This window comes from Astatotilapia calliptera, chromosome 7, assembly GCF_964374335.1.
Source record: "Astatotilapia calliptera chromosome 7, fAstCal68.1, whole genome shotgun sequence".
NCBI classification, from domain to species: Eukaryota; Metazoa; Chordata; class Actinopteri; order Cichliformes; family Cichlidae; genus Astatotilapia; species Astatotilapia calliptera.
This window is the reverse complement of record NC_137428.1, coordinates 65410585-65432171: the sequence shown is the minus strand read 5'-3', so window position 1 is coordinate 65432171 and position 21587 is coordinate 65410585. Positions and strand designations below refer to the sequence as shown.

The 21587-nt window shown below is 41.5% G+C and overlaps 1 long non-coding RNA gene across 1 annotated transcript; it reads right to left on the bottom strand.

The window, feature by feature from the left end:
• Positions 1-6619: 6619 nt before the first annotated feature.
• On the bottom strand, positions 6620-9284 carry LOC113028598 (uncharacterized). Its single transcript, XR_013910686.1, has 4 exons — positions 9155-9284; positions 8610-8688; positions 8136-8231; positions 6620-7372 (listed from the first exon to the last, which is right to left on the bottom strand). It is a non-coding gene; the product is annotated as an uncharacterized LOC113028598 (long non-coding RNA).
• Between the last annotated feature and the right edge of the window lie 12303 nt (positions 9285-21587).

The window sequence follows — 21587 nt, the reverse complement described above, 5'->3', positions numbered from 1 at the left end:
ATTTAAAAATTATATTTTTGAATTTTTAATTGCATGACAAACATACAATAGACTCTTGAGCATATTTATATAGCTAAATACACAATGGTATAACCGTGCTAAATAAAAGAGGCCCAAGTACCAAAGCACTCTAATGCAAGCCTCTAAACTGCATGTTGATAAGTACGTGAAGCGTACCTCTACAGCTGAAAACAGATTGTATCCATACTTTGAGGATCTGCTGAATTGTTTTTAATGGCACTTTTTTTTTTTTTGATGAACTGCAGATGATGATGAATTCCTCTTTATTGTAGAAACAGTCCCTAAGCTGTTGTTGCTCATACTTACTGAGTTCCCTAGCTACTTCCTTACTATGTCAGTAAACTTTTTGAAAAGGAAGCTGCTGTAGATTTAAAGAAACACCTTAATTGAAGCAAAGGCAAAAAAATTGGAATGAATTTTATGTGACTGTAAAGCCAACAATAAGTGAAAATCCAAAAACGCCTCCAATCCTAATGATCTTCCCTCTCTCTCTCTCTCTCTCTGTGTGTGTGTGTGTGTCCTCACAGAAGGAAGGTCACGACAGGAGCTTTTTTCAATCAGTTTTTTACAAGAAGTGTAGCTCATACAATGGTATAAATGTATTATTTGCGATACTTTATAAATATGAACCTCTAAAGATTTTGAGTTCGTGCACATTGTGAATCAAGAATCTAAATATTTGTATCACAATGATTTCTATAAAAGCATTTTGTTTATGGGGATAATGTGACAAATCTTTTGTGACCCTATTAATGATCAATGGTGATTAAAGAGGAACCCTGGCTCTGGACATTTTCATGACAAGTGACAGCGCAGACAACTACTAACGAGAGAACATGTTTTATCATCATAAACACGGTGATAAGACGCATCGTTAAAGCGTCACTTCAGTAATGTTGACTCATGTTTTTAATAATGACTTTAAAACACTAAACTCTAATTTCTGTGGTTATTTTAAGTTTACAGAATATAACATGTGGTAAGACGACGAGTTTTACTTCTCATGTTATGTGTATCTATTTATCATGTATGCTACTTTGCTCTGTGGACTGTAAAATGTTTCATTGTGTTCATGAAATAAACCAGACTTTCACTGTCTGCATCTTTTACTGTTTTTCTGCTTTTGTTCACTCCAAGTTTGACAAAACCTACAGATATCCAGAGTTAACTCACTAACAATGTGGAGCAATCTCAGTGTATTTAGCTGCTTTTTCCCTGAACACAACCAACCGAGAGAAACGCCTGTAGGCCTCACTTTGGTCATTTTGAACGCTGAAGGGGATTTGTTCAATAGACACCTTATACTAGTGTTTCCTGCACTTAATCCATCACTACTATGTTCTATATAAATCCAGATTCCTTTTATAGTTTGCAGTGAAATTTGTTAAACCGTTGCTTAATGGGACAGAAGTACAAGTCGCTCTTTACTAACACATTTGTAGATGAGTTTAATGCTGAACAACACAGCTAGCAGTCTCACACACTCTTTAGGTTTTTCAAGTTATGTGTGTAAGGGTTTAGTCTATCAAACCTTACCCTTTTCTCCTCAGTATCACAACAGTATGACTCCCAAAGTACGGCTCAGTAAACAACTAATGATTCTAAAGCCAGAACAGAAAGATACAGTTGGAAGATGAATGATTGCGTTTTTATGATGTGTAGTAAAACGACCCCCTCTTCTTCTTCTCTGTGTTGTTCTTGTGTGTGTGTGTGTGTGTGTGTGTGTGTGTGTGTGTGTGTGTGTGCCTTAGAAGTCAATTAATACATTAGCCATACTTAAAAAAAACATCTGAATTTCATTTAGAACTGAGATTCTAAGTTGTAAGGAGGAATCTTATGCACAGCCAGAAACATGTTTCCCCACTTTCACAATGCTGAGGTGTCAAATCCACAACCCCCAACAAATGGTTTATTACACGCAGGTGTGAAGGGCAAGCTTTACTTACACAGCCTCACACACAGTAGATTTTTAAAGTTTTTTTGGGTGCAGTGGTTTAGCCACAGATGCAACATCCACTTTTGATAAAGATCACTCCACCTGTTTATTTCTTAAGAAATTAAGCATCTTTATTAAGCTCTTATTTATACATGTCTACACATTAATAGACACCGTGTGCTCTGAGACGTTATAGTCTTCTACTTCTGCTTCCATCGGTTTGCATTTTAAACTCCCAGCCTTTCAGGTTGTTATGAACGGCTTATATTTCTAACATTTTGTGATATAAAAGTGAACCATGTTTTTTTTTTTTTTAATTTTCTGTTTGATGGAAGGACTTAAGACACGAGTTATTTAAACAATTCTAAATGACCGTGTGATGGCCATAGTACTTTATGTGGGCCAAATGTGTTAAGGATAATGTTTATCAATGTAAAATTGCAAAGAACCTTTGAATAGATTATAACATTTTGTAAACAGTTACCTCAGAAGCTGTACTGGTAGATCTATGTATGTAAGGTAAAACTTTCCACAGTACTTCCACTTAAGTAGCTAAACACATAAAGTCACCCTTACCAATAATCCACTGCTCCTTGAAAAAAAGTAGCACAAACAGACGACTGACTGAGCAATGATAAGTAGAGCTACCCGAGGCCGAGACTCAAGCAGAAGAAAATTAAAAGTTGTTGTTTTTGTGGCTCGAAAAATTAAAGAAAGTATGTTTAATAATTCAACAAGACCCGCACCTTCAACACATGTACATTCAAATTTTGGAACAGGCTCAACATTGCTGCTGTTCAATAGTTTTTATCCGTTTGAAAAAGTCATTTTACGGCTTTAATGTTTCCAGCTGATAAGGAGAATGAGTGCATTTCAAATGTGCGTCCAAAGGCTTTAAACATCTGCTTTGTCTGTAACGACAGTATCAAACTACAGAGCATTGTTTTTACTAAAATTCAACATTTTCCGATGAAAATTTGGCTACTTTTTTTTTTCTTTACTGTAACACCCACCTCAATGCCATTTTTAGGATATTCTTGGTGATCACATTTTTTCATATTTATGCTTTTGGCACTGAGGGTATCTAATACGCATGTTGTCACTGTGTTTGTACTACCAGCTGTGAGGGCTCTGCTTTTGCTTTGAGCAGTCTGTTTTTATTTTGTCTCGTGAGTGTGTGTGTTTTTCAAACGAGATCCTCGTCAGTTTGATTTTGTTACCACAAACTTTGTGTGAAGTTCACAACAGAGGTAAAGAGATTTAAACATCCCAGTTTAAGGAGGCAGGCAGGGGTTGGACCACCTGCACAGGGCTGGTGAAGCAGAGAGTGTCCGGGGGGAGATGTGCAACAGAAGCAGAGGGAACATTTTACAAGATGATAAATGGCAGATTTAGATGATTAAGGATTTGTTGACAAGATTAAAAGACACGTCCGTCAGAGTTCTTTTTTTTTTTTTTTCTCTCAGCAGGATCTGGAACTTATTAGGTTTCTAACACTTCCTTAAGTCTTTGCCTTAACACAATTCCTTCTTACACTCAATGTTAAACTAATTCTTCTCTTCATAATAGTTACGGTAGCATTTTTCAACATACCAAATCAAACCTCTGCAATTTTATATACATCTTCAAGCTTTGTTACTACTGAATCCATTTTTTCTTGGTTAACAATCATATCCTCAGTTGCATCCAATTAATTTAATGCATTGCTAATTAACCTCTGATGTAGACTATCAAGAAAATCTTTTGTCTAGTCTGGCCCTCATTATTCTTTAAATTTATTTTTTCCTTACTGGCACTTCATTTGTAAGCTCAACACAGATAGGACAATGCTTATAAGATGACAATATATCCAAAAATATCAACTTCAAAATCTACCACATAAGGGAGAAATGAGGATGACATAATTACATAATCAATAACACTGCTATCACTGATGAACGGAAGTTGAGGCCTTCTGGTTACATTATCAGAGTCAGTTAATGAGACGACAGGATGGCAGTGTCAGCTCTGGTTTGTTAAACTGCAGAGACTTTCATTCACAGAGCGCAGGAGAGTTGAATTCTCCAGGTATTTCAACGTGAAATGAATTCCTTTCTTTTTTTTTTTTTTTTCTTTTCTTCTTTTTCTTTTCTCTTAATACGGGACAGACTTGACTGGGGGAAAGAAGGGGAGAAAGAAAGAGGGAAAGAGAAACAGCTGAGAAGAGGGACGGGGGAGAAGGGCAAAAGACAAAAACCAACAGAACGGGCAGAGAAAAAAAATGCATATATCAATCACCTGGATCACCTGCTGAGAGAGAAAAAAGAAAGCAAGCAGAAGAGAACAAGAGTAATAGAATAAACAACATCACAATGATATATGGGAATATGACAGTAAATACTAAATGTTAAACATTATTGTGCAGCACATAAGATCAACAGAACACAGTGTGCTTTGAGGTAGGAGCCAAAAAGGGTGTAGTTTGTGGGTGTGATCACCCGTGTGTACACCTGTGAGCATGGACGCGCTTGTTTTTTGTTTTTTTAAAAGGTTCCTTCATGTAATGATCTGCTAGAGGGTGTGGGGGGGCCACAGCCCCGTCCTCCAGGGCATGAAGCAGGTATGGAGGAGATCAAAACTCCAGACATCCAGAGGCCCCCAGAACACAAGAGACCAAGGGAGACCAACAGAGGGGCAGCTGCGCCACTGTCCCGGAAAGAGCTGAGGAGAGTCCCAGATGAGGGCTCACTCAGCAGCCGCGGAGCAGAAGCCAGCGGGAGTTGCAGTGACGCGCCCGTGAGCTCCGCCGGCAGCCAGCTGCGCCTGAGTGACCGAGCCCCAGGCCGAGAGGCCGGGGGCACCCCACCTCCGAAGTGGCCCGAGCGAGCCCCAGGCTCCAGGCCCCGATAAGCGGCCGCCAAGGAGTGAGCCGGTGTGTACCTGGACGCCCATCCCCGGACAGAGTTCAACAACATTACAGTTTGATTAAATAAAAAAGTTTTTAGACTACACAAGGTTCATTTTCTCCTCTGATAGTAATCATATTAAACATGTCAAGAAAGAAAGAGTATAAAGAAAAATAGTAAATGTGTGTCTAATTAAACTCTTCCTGTGAGCCTTACATCATCCTTTAATATGTTTGGTGTTACAAACTTGAAGAAGCACAGAAAAGATCATCAGACATTAATCTAATCAGTTTTCAGCCTTCATTCATATTGAAAAGTTGAAATCTTCCCTGCTAGACCCAAGTGCAGCGTTTAACACCGTCGGCCAGAACATTTTATTACAGCTATTATTAAATGGAGAGTCCTCTTCACACACTGAGGTTAATTATGAAGCTCCACAGGCTTCTGTGCAAAGACCAGTTCTGTTTACATTATACGTGCTTTAGAAGACATAGCATACCACAGGTCAGCTCAGCAACATTTCGACTTTGGCTTGTTTTTTCTGATTAACGTTAATTACGTAATTTAGAATTAAAGTTGAGTGTTTTTAGCATTTAGGATGGCCGTGGCGAGTAACTCAAGTGCTGTAAACATTTCATGAAACCTCATCAAAAGTTATCTGAGTTGGAAGGGTGGCTGTTAATCAGCCATTCTTAAGGAAGGAGAACAGAGAAAAATAAGGCTGAGGTGTGCCAAATTACACAAGAAATTGACTGGAAAAAGAAATCAGCTGTAATATGTCTTATGGAGTAATGAATCCAAATTTGAAATATGCATGGAAGAGGTCCGAAGAGAGATACAACAGTGAATGTCTATAGCCGTCTTTAACACAGCGTGGATACTCTACCGTGTTTTGAGGCTGGATTTCAGCCAGTGTTGTTGGAGCTCTTATCCAAATTAATCAAATTATGAATGTAGAAAAGTTCCACCAGATTTTGATCGACCATGTAATACCACGTAGTGTCTGATTGGCTTCAACTTCATTTTTCAGTACGACAATGATCGCAAACATACTGCCAATGTAGTCAAAATATGCCTGGATGAAACAACGCATCAGTCATGGATTGATCTCTCCAGGGTTCGAACCTCAAGATAATCGAAGCAGTGTGGGATCATCTTGACAGAAAACAAAACAAAAGGCAGCCAGCATCCAAAGAAGAGTCTCGGATGTCTTTCAAGAAGCCTGCAGAACTAAGAAATTACAAGAAAGCTTACCTATTAGAGTTTAAGCTGTGTTGAAGAATGAAAGGCAGCTTTAACTGGACAAAAGGGGGAAAAAAATCCCACATTGACAGCTAACTCAAGAGACAAAAAGCATTAGAACTCAAGTCATTACCTTACTTAAGGATAAATAAGTTAATTAATTACATTAATGCATAAGCAGAAAATAACCTACACTGTAAACCCGAACAAGTTGACTGAACTTAAAACTTTTGTGGAAACTGATTACCTCAAAAGATTTAAGTACAAAAACTCATATCTTCTAAGTATGGGGTACTCAAAATTTGTATTTATTGTTAACCTAAAAATTTTAAATTATATTTTATATTTTATTAATTGAGCTTTACTCAAAGACTGTATACTTTAATTTCAATATTTTTGTGTTTCTTGTAGTTTATTATTTTGATGCAACACAATGCAATTATATTACAACCTAAACTCAAATTATCTGATTATTAATTAAAAGATATGTTGTGAGTGTAGACTACTAAAAAAAAAAAAAAGTACGGAAATTCAGTTACTTTACATTTTGTTTATTTAACATTTTTTCATGAAAATTTAAAAACATCACAAATGTTTTTATAAAACAACTAACATGGACATCGGCACCAAAAAGTGAGCATTATAAATTCTGTGTAGAACATTTATCTTTTATCTTTTTATAAACTCACAAAGGACGACATCAGTCCTAATTGCATCTTTCTCAAAATACACAAAAATGCAAAACAAAAAGTCAAATACTAATCACTTTTTTTTTAAATAGAAATGAAAAACAATTTTTAAAAATGGGTACAAAGACGATCAGCTTCCAAATAACCAGATAAGGCAGTCAAGTATAGGAAAATTAGGTAAACTGATGGAGTTAAATCCACCCAAAGCCTGTAGTAAACTTAAAGTGCTTAAAGTGCTTCAAACAAAGTGCTCAGTAACAGAGTGCGTGTCCTAACAAACATTGCCTTATATTCCTTAAGAGCATGTAGGCAGGGGTTTCAGGGGTTTGCCGTCATCAAGCCCCATGAAGATATTTTGGACTAAGGCAAATGTGTGAACCAGCTTCCTGGGGTAGTCTAAATGCAGAGCATAGATCAAGCCAAACAATAAAGCAAATGCATTTGCAAATCTGGGAATATCACGCATCACCTAGTCGCCTTTCACCAAAACAGCCATGCTTGAGGAAGTAAAATGGACTGGACTGGGAAGCGCCGTCGGTAACCACTGTGAGAAGGGCAACTGGAGTGTCAATGAGGGTCGACTCATCCAATGCGTCCGCCTGGAATAGACACAGTATCAATGGTAAATGGCCTGTATTTGTATAGCGCTTTACACATTCAGTCATCCAGACATTCACACCCATTCACACACTGGTGATGGCAGCTACATTGTAGCCACAGCCACCCTGGGGCGCACTGACAGAGGCGAGGCTGCCGGACACTGGCGCCACCGGGCCCTCTGACCACCACCAGTAGGCAACGGGTGAAGTGTCTTGCCCAAGGACACAACGACCGAGACTGTCGGAGCCAGGGCTCGAACCGGCAACCCTCTGATTACAAGGCGAACTCCCAACTCTTGAGCCACGATCGCCCCAATTAAATAAGTAAGGTTGGTTTGAGAGAATGTGACAAGCATGACCTGTAATCTAGCAAAACATTCAGCAGTGTAGTGGGTTACTTTGTAACGAGTTAGGGTACTCTACTTTTTTTGAAAAATGTACATTAACGTGTTAGCTTCTTGCATTACATAATTTGTATTTTTATTATTTTTCTAAAAAAAAAAAGTAATTTTTTATTTCATGACTTTATCTCAAAAAGAAACTAAATCTTGACTTCAGCCTGGTTTTTGGGCCACCTGCAGCATAGCCATAGTGCTGTGATACGCCTGTGCCCTGCTCCTGACCTGTGTGTGTGTGGGTTTTCTACAGAGAGGGTATTTTGTTTGTACAATTTGGTAGCTGCTAGGGTATTAAATTGTATTTAAAAAAATCCATAGCATTTTATCTTACTGGCAGAATTTAAGTAATGCAAAAATACACTTACATTACATGTCTAAAAGAATTCTGGGTCCTCCTCCCGCAGGTATACAGGAAGGGCACGAAGTACTGCAGTGCGTTTCACGTTGATATCAGGCGCCTCCTAAAAAGGGAAAAGAAAAGTTCATTTAACGCAAAGTTTTCAGGTGTCATTCTTTGGGGAGAATACATGTTTATGAAACTGCATGACATCAGACTCTACTAAATTTTGGAGACTTTTCTTTTAAGACACAACCTTTCTGTCTCTTGTGACAAAGAGTATGTTTCTTAATCATTTGACAAAAACCCTACACAGTATTTTAAAATAGTGTTCTCCAGATCAGAGCTGTGATCTATATAGAACATGGGATTCAAAGCAAGGAAAAATTGTGTGTTTATCAGTGAAACTTTTAATTTGTGTTAATTTTATCATTATCAATATATGAAATCTTCACCTTAAGGGACTTAATGAATGGTTTCTTCAATAGATCTTTCAACTCACCTGTGTTTACTGTCTCCACCTGAAATTAATTGCAGTCTGAATTTTTTTTTCTTCTGTCTTTTTGTCTTTGGCCTTCAGCCTTGGAAGAAAAAATAAAAATATTGAAAACCTTATCAGCACACTAAATATACAACACCTTGCTATATTTCAATTGTTTTAGATAGAAGTTGCCACTGCTAGCTAAGTCACTTTTGAATGATGCTAATGAGAAGAAAAAAAAAAAAAAAACCTGCCGAACAATGAGGCTGCTGTTGTAAAAACGCCAACTTTCTTGCGTTGGCAAGGGGTCGTTAAAATATCACTAAGACCCTTTCTTTATGTGTGATTCTTCGTAAAACTGTGTTTTAATCGGTTAAAACTGTAAAACTGACGACATAATCTATGTTTGAAAAAGAGCGCGAACAACCGCGAACAACTATTCACTACCTGGGTCTGTGCTTTTTAACACAACAGCGCATTCGAAAACAAGTTATTGGCTGCAACATATTAATATACTTGCTTTTTTACGGAAAAAATAAACATAACGAAGGTTCCGTTTTACTTACAAGTTTCTCCAAATGTGTTCTCCAGTCGCTCGAGAAGGGCAGCCATATTGAACAGAATTTTCTGTCAACGTCGTTCAGGTTAGAGAGAAGAGAGAAGACGTCATGACGTCATGACGTCCACATGCGGAGCTCGGAAAAAAACATTTACTCAAAAATCATAATTAAGAAAGCAGTATTTACTCTTAACTTCTAAGCCATGTACAATTATAACTGTTTGAATCGTTAACCGAACAGAAAAGTTTTAAGTTGTTTCAACTTTGTGAGGAATTTTAATTGTTATATCCACAAACTTTATAAGTCAGGTAGACTGTTGGGGTTTACAGTGTACAGTAACTGCTTTGCGATATGGAAGTGCAAAAGACAACTGAAAGGGAGGATAGTTTCTATATATGTGGTTTCTATTAAGGGACAGAGGAACGATAAGAAACGATAAGAAATCAAGGACAAGGAGTGTGGTGTAGATAAGTGAGGAAATCCAATCATTACTACAAATTTAGTTGAAATTTAAATATTTTAACTATGGTGTGTGAGGTGGGCCCCTGGGTGCCTCCTGTGAGGGCTGTCTGTTTTCCACATTCTGCAACGGTAAAATTACAACTTTGAGGCGGATATTTGTTTTACCAAATGGACAAAACCCGTCTCCTGTTGACAAAACTCGCCTCATGGTTGACTCTTTCCCACAGAGGGGGGGTGCTTTAATAAACTTATTCGAATATGAGCTTTTTTCCACTAAGACTTGTTTTATGGGGAGATGTACGAAATTATTTACCGGGTTACAAGCAATGATAATATCGGATGTTGACTCCTCAGCGTCATCATTTTCTATCTATTGAGAAAACCCATTGTAAAAGTAATGAAGAAAAAAAAAAAACTCTTCCGCCGTCTCACTCCTCCTTGACCCGCGGTGTGTGTGTGTGTGTGTGTGTGTGTGTGTGTGTGTGTGTGTGTGTGTGTGTGAAACAAGATCGCCTGTCGCGGCAATTATGGTTTGTTTTTCAGTCTCTCAAAAGGAAAAGTAGTATTCACTAAGGGATATTTATTCATTTTTTACACATAGGCAGCCTGTAGGTTACAAGCGGATAGAAAGTTCTTCTTTTCATCACAAGCTATGGTGTATCTTAAAGGTTTTTTACAGCGTCTGTATTATAGGAAAATAAAATACTATTGAAATCTCTACAGGAAGTCAGTCTTTATTCCCATTACAAACGCCGGTGCAGCTTAAGAAAGTAAAATTACACCCGCTATTGTAAAAAACAGAGAAAATTGTCATAATATCGAAACAGAATTCAAACTATGAGTTTGCGGAAAACTAACTGCCGCTCTGTCTCTCTATACATCACAGAATCATCTGCTGCATCACCGCTGTGCTTCAGGAACCATACCCCTCCCCTCATGCTTAGGGAACATGACGCATCAGGTCTGAAAATGACTAGACACTTCCGGAGTATTTCCGGTAGGGTCATAAGGTCCGGATCGAGGCCTTCCATAGTAAATATGCTGTATTTGAATATGTCATATTCAAAGCCTTCTTCTTTGGGAGAGCAGATCTCATCGGACACAGGAACGCTGCTGGGCTGCAGAAGGAAATCCATCTTGCGTCTGTGCCTTAGAAATTGTGACGGACTCCTCTCTGCTTTTTATTCTCCTCCCCTGCTGCACTCCCTCCCTCTAAAAACTTTTTTTTTTCCCAACAACAGATGGCGCGCTTCCGGAGGTTTCCCCCCTCCCTTCTCAGGATGCAATTCGACACGCTTAGCGACAGATGGCGCGCTTCCGGGGTTCACCCCCCTTCTCCGGATGCAATTCGTCACGCTTAGGGGATAAAATTACACACTTCCGGGGGGGAGGGGGGAGGTCAAAAGGTCATGATTAGGGCCATCAATCACTTCGGATTAAATTTTGTCATAAACCGTATGGGAGTATCTCTCTTACGTGATAAATAGATACACGTAACACGGACAGTGAGAAGTAAAACTTGTCGTCTTACCACATGTTATATTCTGTAAACTTAAAATAAACCACAGAAATGAGTGTTTAGTGTTTTAAAGTCATCTATTAAAACATGAGTCAACATTACTGAAGTGACACTTTAACGATGCTTCATATCATCGTGTTTATGATGATAAAACAGGTTCTCTCATTTGTAGATGTCTGCGCTGTCACTTGTCATGAAAATGTCCTGCGCCAGGGTTCAAGCTTCCTCTTCAGTTACCATTGATCATTAATAGGGTCACAAAAGATTTGTTACATTATCCCCATAAACAAAATGCTTTTATAGAAATCATTGTGACGTGTGCATGAACTCAAAATCTTTAGAGTTTCGTATTTATTAAGTATCGCAAAGAATACATTTATACCATTGTATGAGCTACAGTTCTTGTAAAAAAATAAACTGATTGGTAATGCGTTTGAGAAAAGCTCCTGCTGGGACCTTCCTTCTGTGAGGGCACACACACACACACACACACACACAGGGGGGGGGGATCATTAATACAAAGGATTGGAGCCGGTTTTTGGATTTTCACTTGTTGTTGGCTTTAATATGAACAGTCACATAAAATTCATTCCAATTTTTTGCCTTTGCTTCAATTAAGATGTTTCTTTAAATCTACAACAGCTTCCTGTTCAAAAACGTTTACTGACATAGTAAGGAAGTAGCTAGGGACCTCAGTAAGTATGAGCAATGTGGGATTATAATATTATAATATTAGTTTGCATTATTCTCCTGAATTAGAAGAAGGTGATAACTATTACATTTGTTAAACTGATTTGCATTACATTAGACTGCTGATTTATTGTGAATGAATGATATTGTTTTATGATGCATTATACTGCTGAGTTATGAGAAATACTGTTCGCAGAAAGTCATCGCCTTATTTGTCTGATTAGAAGAGAACAGAGCATACTGCCTGATCTCAGCAGGAGCAGATAAACAGGGAGCCAAGGCCATAGCTTAGGCGCAGTGTGAGAGAAAGAATGTGAATGTTTAGGCTTTTATGATTAGGTGGGGGCCACTAGAGGCTATAAGAGGTTGATCAATGCTCCACCATTTTGAGATCTGATGCTGTCTGCGTACAGTGTCCATCTCCCACGCGTGTGTTCATTAAAATCATCGTTTGACTCAACCCGGCCGGACCAGTGTTGTTATTTTGGTTTTCCTCTTGTATCCATCTCCAATTCTTTGAATCCGTAACAGTTTGGGGGCTCGTCCTGTGGTATTGGGGTGGAAGTTGGAGGCTTGGACGGTCCGAGGTGGTCAGATAGGCAGACATTATCCGGCAATCGTACTGAGTGGACAGGCGCCTTTATAAAAGAGGTATGCACAGGCCTGTTGATTTTATCCGAAGTGTGCTGAATTGGACGATAAAATTAAATGTCTATTCAGTAAAAGTTGCCGGTGAGTGTCTGTTTTGATTTTGATGAGAAAATGTCATGAGAATTGAAGTTAAAGTAATGATAATGAAACGTTGAAAGTGACAGTACTGAGGATTTAAAGCAGTTGGACTGCTGAGTGAATTTAGTGTGATAGGGAATTGGTCATTTTGTGGGTTAGAGTCCCCATTGGTCAGACAGGTTGGACCTGCGTCAGTCATACTCTTGTTTTGGGGTGTTGACTGTTGTTTCAAAGTATTATAAATTTTTCAAGGACGGCAGTTAAGATAAGATAAGACTTTATTGATCCCACAACGGGGAAATTTTTGCGTCACCTCAGCTCAGGTACAGATATATGAAGGAAATACAAAAATACAATTAAGTACAATCAATGGGGGGAAAAAAGTAAGATAATACACTATATACAATGGTAGCATACACAGTATGTGATTATGGAGATAGTTGGAAATATGGAAGACAAACTATATAGCTTGGAAGGTCATGGAAGGTCCATTATGCATGAAGTGGTGACCGTGGATGTTCACAGTGTCCAGTGACTTATGGCATCATGATTGAGGAGTTATAGAGTCTAACTGCTGTTGGGATGAATGATCTGCGAAAGCGCTCCTTCTTCCAGCAAGGGTGTTTCAGTCTCTGACTAAAGGAGCTGCTCAGCCCACTCACATACTCATGCAGTGGGTGAGGTGGGTTGTTCATGATGGATGTCAGCTTTACTAACATCCTCCCCTCACCAACCAACTCCACAGACTCCAGGGGATATCCCAGCATGGAGCTAGACCTCCGCACCAGTTTGTCAATCCTGCTCCTGTCCCTGTCCGTGCATCCACTCCCCCAGCAGGCCACTGCATAGAAAAGGGCAGATGCTACCACAGTGTCATAGAATGTCCTTAACAGAGTCCTGCAGACTCCGAAGGACCTCAGTCTCCTCAGCAGGTGGAGTCGACTCTGGCCCGTCTTATACAGGACGTCTGTATTTGTAGTCCAGTCCAGTTTATTGTTGAGGTGAACACCCAGGTACTTATAAGAGTCCACTATCTCAATGTCTTTCCCTTGGATGTTCACCGGTGTTGTAGGGGGTGACTTCCTCCTGAAGTCTATGATCATCTCCTTTGTCTTGCCGGCGTTGATTTGGAGTACGTTGGTCTCACACCAGCCAACAAAGTCACTGATGACCCCCCTGTATTCCTGATCATTCCCGTCTGATACGCATCCAATGATGGCTGTATCATCTGAGAACTTCTGTATATGGCAATCGTCCGAATTATAACAGAAGTCTGAAGTGTAAAGGCTGAACAGGAAAGGTGAGAGAACCGTGCCCTGTGGTGCCCCCGTGCTGCAGATTACCACCTCAGACACACAGTCATGGAGCCTCACATACTGTGGTCTGTTGGTAAGGTAGTCGATGGTCCATGCAGTCAGCTGTTTGCCTACTCCGGCTCCCTCCAGCTTCCCTCTCAGTAGTGCGGGTTGGATGGTGTTGAAAGCACTGGAGAAGTCAAAAAACACGATCCTCACAGTGCTCCCCGCCTGCTCTAAGTGAGAGAGGGATCGGTGTACCAGGTAGATGACAGTGTCATCCACCCCAATTCCAGAACGGTAGGCGAACTGCAGGGGGTCCAACACTAAGCCTACCAGTGGCTGAAGGTGGTGCAGGATGAGCCTTTCCATGGTCTTCATCAGATGAGAAGTCAAGGTAACAGGCCTGAAGTGGTTGGGCTCCCTGGGGTGTGCGATTTTTGGCACCGGAACCACACAGGAAGTCTTCCACAGTTCAGGAACCCTCTCCAGGCCTCAGGCTCAGGTTGAAGATGTACAGGGCCACCTGACAGAGCTGGTCTGCACAGTCCCTGAGCAGTCTGGAACAGATTCCATCCGGACCTGCTGCCTTCCTTGCCTTCGTCCTCTTGAGCTGATTTCTCACCTGATCAGCTGTGAAGTAAGGCAAGGCAAATTTATTTGTATAGCACAATTCAACAACAAGGTGATTCAAAGTGCTTTACAGAGACATTAGAAACAAAAACAAATAAAAAGCATTATTTAAAATTGATTAAAACAAGCAAACAAACTAACTAACTAAACACACACATTTCACACCTGTTCGCGCGATCTGAACCCTTATCGTAAGGGGAGCTACCAGTCCTTCTGTGGACGAGCTACTTTCTATTTTAAATTCCCTGAATTTAAAATACTCTCTAGACCCAGTCTAGACCCAGTTGGGGAGCTACCCAGAGCTTTAGTCCCACACCTGTTCGCGCGATCTGAACCCTTATCGTAAGGGGAGCTACCAGTCCTTCTGTGGACGAGCTACTTTCTATTTTAAATTCCCTGAATTTAAAATACTCTCTAGACCCAGTCTAGACCCAGTTGGGGAGCTACCCAGAGCTCTAATCCCACACCTGTTCGCGCGATCTGAATCCTTATCGTAAGGGGAGCTACCAGTCCTTCTGTGGACGAGCTACAGTAGATGTGAGGCTGGGCTGGAGTGGGGGGTGGGGCTCGCTTTGTTGTGGATAGATGTGTAGATAGGGGTGAAGCAGAGTTGTGGTGAGAGGAGAGCTCAGGTGACAATGGCATTGCACCCGGAGGGGGGGGGGCAAATGGAGGGGGGGTTAATGGAACCTGGGGGGTGGGAGAGGTGATAAGTGGGCCAAAGTGGGCCATTGTCAAATCTGTTAAAAAACAGATTCAAGTCATTAGCCCACCCCCGGCCAGCAGACACTGTGGCTCCTCCATTGTCCTGGAAATGTCCAGAGATTTGTTTCATGTTCCTCCAGACTTCTCTGACGTTTTTCTGTTGGAGTTGGTTTTTCATCTTCCTCCTGAAGCACTCCTTGCCTTCTCGGATCTTGTATTTAAGATCCTTTTGGACTTAAGTTCCTCCTTGTCTCCCGACCAGAAAGCACTCTTCTTCTTGTTCAGCAGGGCCTTCAGTTCTGGGGTGACCCACGGTTTATTGTTTGAGAAACACTGTATCTTCTTGGTAGGCACAGTGTTCTCAACACAGGAATTAATGTAGTCCATGATGCAGTGAGTGAGGGCGTCTATGTCCTCACCGTGAGGCTTGCAGAGTTCCTGCCAGTCTGTGCATTCAAAACAGTCTCTTAAGGCCTCAGTGCATTCCTCAGACCACACCCTTATCACCTTCTTTGTGGGGGGGGGGTTCCTCTTCACCATATGAGTGTAGGCGAGGTGGAGTAGGACCAGGTGGAGAAGGACCAGGTTGTGGTCTGAGTGGCCAAGCGGGGGGAGGGGTGATGCACTGTAAGCCTGCTTTGTGTTGGCAAACAATAGATCCAGGGTTTTGCTGTCCCTTGTATGGCAGTCAACGTACTGGGAGAAGTTTGGGAGAGGGACAGCTAGTGAGGCATGATTGAAGTCCCCAGAAATGATAATGAGGGACTGCGGATGTGCCATCTGTAGCTGAGAGACAGTGGAGTGAATGTAATCACAGGCTGCTGTAGCGTCGGCCGAGGGTGGGATGTAAACAGTCAGCACAATAATGTGTGAAAATTCCCTGGCCAGGTGGTATGGCCGGACGCTAACTGCCAACAGTTCATTGTCTTTGGTACAGCTCTGTTCCTTCACAGTGATGTGCCCGGGGTTACACCATCTCTCGTTGACATACATTGCTAGTCCCCCACCTCTCCTCTTACAACTCTCCATTGCATTCCGGTCCGCTCTAACCAGTTGAAAGCCATCCAGAGTTATGACAGTGTCCGGTGTGTGGTCCGTGAGCCATGTCTCGGTAAACAGGAGGAGGCTGCTCTGCTTGTACTCCCACTGCAGTCTGGTTAGCGCAATCCGGTTGTTCAGTGATGACGCGACGAATCCTACTTCCGGGTCTAAAGTAGTCTGCGTTTAATATGGCTTTTGTGTTGTTAACATGTTTAATGTTATGTATTTTCTTCTATTTGATCTCAAAAAGCTCCTAAAACAGTCAGTGATCCCTGTTGACCTCCCTCGGCTTTTATTATCACTAATCATTTATTTAAGCTCAGTTTTTAAAACCTTAGGATGTAACTAAGCGAAGCTCTCAGTTTACCGGTCGATCTACGTCCCTACCCTCACCTATGGCCACGAGCTGTGGGTAGTGACCGAAAGAACGAGATCGCGGATACAAGCGGCAGAAATGAGTTTCCTCCGAAGGGTGGCTGGCCTCTCCCTTAGAGATAGGGTGAGAAGTTCGGCCATCCGGGAGGGGCTCAGAGTAGAGCAGCTGCTGCTCCACATCGAAAGGAGCCAGCTGAAGTGGTTCGGGCATCTGACAAGGATGCCCCCTGGGCGCCTCCTGGGTGAGGTGTTCCAGGCATGTCCCACCGGGAGGAGGCCCCGCGGCAGACCCAGGACACGCTGGAGAGATTATATCTCTCGGCTGGCCTGGGAACGCCTTGGTATTCCCCCGGATAAGCTGGAGGAGGTGGCTGGGGAGAGGGAGGTCTGGGCCTCTTTGCTTAGGCTGCTGCCCCCGCGACCCGGCCTCGGATAAAGCGGATGAAGATGGATGGATGGATGAATGTAACTACAGCCCAGCCCATGCAGCAGTATATGAATGACTAACCTCGTATTGTGGATGGATTATCTCAGTTGTTCTCCTGGCTGAAGTTTGGTCCTTTTACAGCATCCTGCCATGCGATTACATTTGTTCCTGACCACCGAGAACACTCACGTTAAAAAAGTTAGCTTGTTTATATTATGCTAACATAGCTGTGTCGCTAGCGGTCACGTAGCACATCATTATATACCAGCTAGCCCAACTTCAGTAACCCTACAAACGTCACTGCTGTTTAGTTTTCTGTCTTCATTTATGCTGGAAGTGATAGCAGAGCTGTACGTTTTAATTTGTTTCCAAAACCCCGCAGTCAGGACATGCTATATTGTATTTAGATAGAAGCTAGCGAGCTAACTTCCTGCTAACTTCTAACTCCGTTAAATGTCATAAATTCCGTTTTCATGGATGCCTGGATGTTAAACTCAATTGTTACACCTGGTAGAGCAGAACGCTGATCATTTTATTAAAGATGAAAGACTTAAGACAGTTTTTCAACTCTCAGTAATGCCATAGTGATCGTTTGATATATGGACCTGCAGTGGAGTTTAGACCCAGACACGGCTAGTGACGTCAGACTGAACAATCGGATTAGCTCTTCCATCTTGTTGGGTAAAGATCTTACATTACCCATGAGAATGGATGGAATGCTTGGTTTGTACCGTCTCCTTCTTTCCTGGTATTTCACTCCAGCCCTGCGTCCCCTCCTCCAACGTCGTAATTCCTTCAGAATCTTGGGTCGCTCCTCCGGGAGTACTTTCCTGTTGCCCAGTGCTAGCAGCTGCTCCCTACTGTAAACAATGGCTTGGCTTACAGATTCTCCAGAAGTGGTGGTAAAAAAGTCCCAAAAAGAGTAGAAGACATACTACTATCTCTCACGAAAATTTGTGGGTCCATGTCCCGTTGCACAACAAATAAAACACAACCAAGAGTGTCGGGTAAAAACAACTTAAAGCACAAGAAAAAACAGAAATGAAAGAAAAAAGCTGGGAGCTGAGGAAACAGGCTGCCTACCGTGGAGCCATCTTGGACTGCTAGGAAGCGCATAGCCCGGACGTTACGGTCCCTCCTGGTCGCGGACGTGCGACCTTGACCTGTTGGCGAACAGGGTTAGTTCAGTTTGGCTTGACTGTGGGGTACAGGGCATCCTGGAATAAGCTAAGAGTTTGAGTCTCTTTACTGTTTGGAATGGTATCTGCGGTTTTTTTTGGTTTTTTTTTTTTTTTTTGGGCAGCAAAGGTTGGACCTTGGGTGTTGGACACTTTTAAATTGAGTTAGGGATTTTAGAGATGAGGCCAGAAACTGTTGGACAGATACTGGTTAATTGATCACAAAAAAGTTGGACTTTATCGGTTGGACCATTAACTTAAATTTGTCGAAATTGTTTAGGCGCTAAAGCTGTCAGGCCTGAGAGTGATTGTAAATATAAGACGTCTTTGTAATATAAAATAAGAGAGTTTGGTGTGAGAGGAGGCGGTGAAACGCTTAGAGTATTAACGGCTTTATAAACACTGTTGCAAACAATGATACATGCCTATAATTAAGACGCTGATTTGGCTGATTATAATATTACAAATAAAGTTTTGAATGACTACGGTGAATGTTTGATGTTTGGCTGGGTTCTGATATAGAAGAGACAAATCATGCATGATTTAGACCGGCACTTCAGTCGGCAGGGTAAGATTGAGTGATAAATACGGGGGGGATTTGTTTCAGTTTTGTGGTGTGAAGCAGGATTTATAAGATTTTTAAGTGGTTCTTGGTTCAGTTCAATAATATAAGCAGTTACATTTGATTTACTTTTGGTTTTATCATAATATAGGGTGTGATCAAGCACGAATTTCAGCACTAGATGTGGTGTAGTAATTTCATTTTATTTAGATTGTGAGATTATTCTCTTATCATATGTTATCTTATATTTGTAGTTAAAGTAGTTGAATTAGAATACTGCTGTAGGTCATATAATATCCTTTAGTCTAGATTGTGTGCGGTAGTTTCCATTATATTCTTGGGTTAAAAGAATGTGACCATTTTTGGATTTGTTAGACAGGTGTGCATTACCCTGTACCCTTGATCTGCTGTGAATGTGTTACACTGTTTCTTGACATTTCATACTGCTGAATCATGAAGAGAATGTTGTGTGCAGAGGACCTTGTGCCGATAATAGAAGAGACAGACCACATTCCATACCCCCACCTTTACAGAGAGCAGAAAGACAGGGAGCCGAGGTCATAACTTAGGCGCCGTAACAGAGAAAGAATGTGAATGTTTAGGCTTTTACGACTGGGTGGGGGCCACTAGAGACTATAAAAAGCGGAGTAGCCCGTCACCATTTTGAGATTTGCTGTGACCCTCTTCATGCATGTCTCCCCATCCGGATGGCTTGTGCTCATAAGTGTTGAATTGTATGGGAATAAAGGATTGTTGATTGAGCATTTATACACCGAGTATTGTCCTTCCTTCAGCCCAAAGATTAAAAGAATTGGGAGATTTTAACAACTTGGTGCCTGGTGACCCGGATCTTTGGCGTGCTGAGGAGGGGCAGATTTGGCCTGTGGTGAGATCGTGGGGCGAGGCGAACAGAGGACCGGTCCAAATATAAAAAGGTAAGCACATCCTGTTGTATTATAAATACCAAATGTGCATATTGGGCTTTCCAAATTAATCTGTTCGCTGAGTTACACGTATTTTCACATTAAATTGTCGATGTCTGGTTTTCGGCGCGAGATACTAACAACATAAGTTGAGGCTGATTTCCAGTGTGTCATAGGAACTGGCTCTAGCAAGATACTAAAAACATTCTACGTTGAGACTAGAGTTGCAGCCCACGTTACCCTCCACATTTAACTTTGTCTATGACTGGCTTCTGTTGCAAGAAATGGGGAAAACTTCTAAGACGCGGCCAAAGTTTAGCATATGAAATAGAGGTGAAATAGAGTCTGGCTTATGGTGTGCTTGCATTTTCAAAGGTGAGCTCAGAGGTTTCTGTGTGTGTTTCTGCTTGTGAGACGCGCTCTTTGTGTGTTTCTGTGTGTGAAATATGAACATGGTGACAGTGACGGTTGATGTGTGAATGGGAGGACATTAGAGCAAAGACACATTTTAGGATCAAAGGTTGATGCCTAGTGGACCTGTGGAAATTAAGTTTGTTCATGGTGTGGCAACCCCCCTGTCTGTGGACGCACAGGCCGGTCCAGCGGCGTCTGGTTAGCCGAGGTGGCGACTTGGGACGTTAGAACCCCCACATAGCTACAGAGTAACACTGAAACTTCTGTGTAATCATGGGTTTACATTTATTCTGGACTAGAACAAGACACATTTTGCGAACAAAGGTTGAGTTCTATATTAGTAAAAGAGAAAGGTTGAATTCCTCGTTTCAGTGATTGAAATTGCCGTTTGCCTCTCCCCTGACGAGTGTGAAATTAAATAAAGAGGGAATTTGGAGCCACATAGAGATAGACGGGCATAATTGGGTGTAATACTCTGTGGTGTAAGAAAAAAGGAATAGAGGAGTTAAAGTAGTAAGAGGTGAGTAGTGGTGTGAAATATGTTGGGTTTTAAAACTGACGTAGAGAAAGGAGAAATAGAGGGAGAGTGGAGAATTATTGAGAAGCAGAGAGAGGAGTGTGTTGGGAGACTGGCATGCAGTCTGCACTGTAAAGGTGGGCGTGTTGCCTGCCGGTCTATTTAACAGTGATGAAGTTGATATTAAATAAATCTCTTAGTGTGTTAATACAGGTGGCTACGGACCTGGACCAACCGCCCCCCACAAGCACAGCGGCCGAAGCAAAAGTATAGTAGTGGTAACCACACCCAGCAAGAATCAGCAGCTGTGGAAAAGACAGCAGCGAGGAGAGAATTAGAGGAGAAATTAAGAGAAGTTTTAACACATAAAACTGGGGCCAACGGACTTGTGGAGGTTGGGAAGGCGTCCGGAGCATCACAACAAAAGGTGAAACAAAAACACACACAAGCAGAGAAATGTGAGAGAAAGGCTCCTTTTAAGGTAATGCCTTGTTTGAGAAAAAAGTAAAAATAACCCGCCTACAAATGCACACACACGCAATGAAAAAACAGCTTACACTCATGAACACATGCAGATTTTCCAGCAAGGTTAAAGCAGGGAAACTTAACATACACCTGTTGTTAAATGATGAAGTTTATCCACTACTAACAAATAAACCCTCTGGGTTGCAGGACAACAATTTAACTTCAAAGAAAAAGAAAATAAAGAGACTGGTATGACCAACCAGTGATGGAACAACAAATTTAGTGGTTAAGAGTCAAATTGTGAGATGTTTTCTGCTGATTACTGACGGAAAGAAATTTCTCTTATGTGAGTTTAAACATGATCTTAAGAATTTGAACATGTGCATGTCGTCCTGTCAACTTGGTGGCTTATGAGTTGATTATATCGTGAGAAAAAAAAAAGGGGGGAGAGAAGGCTGACACAGGGCCTGCCCCGGTGTTTCTCCCCTCTCTTTGTAACACAGC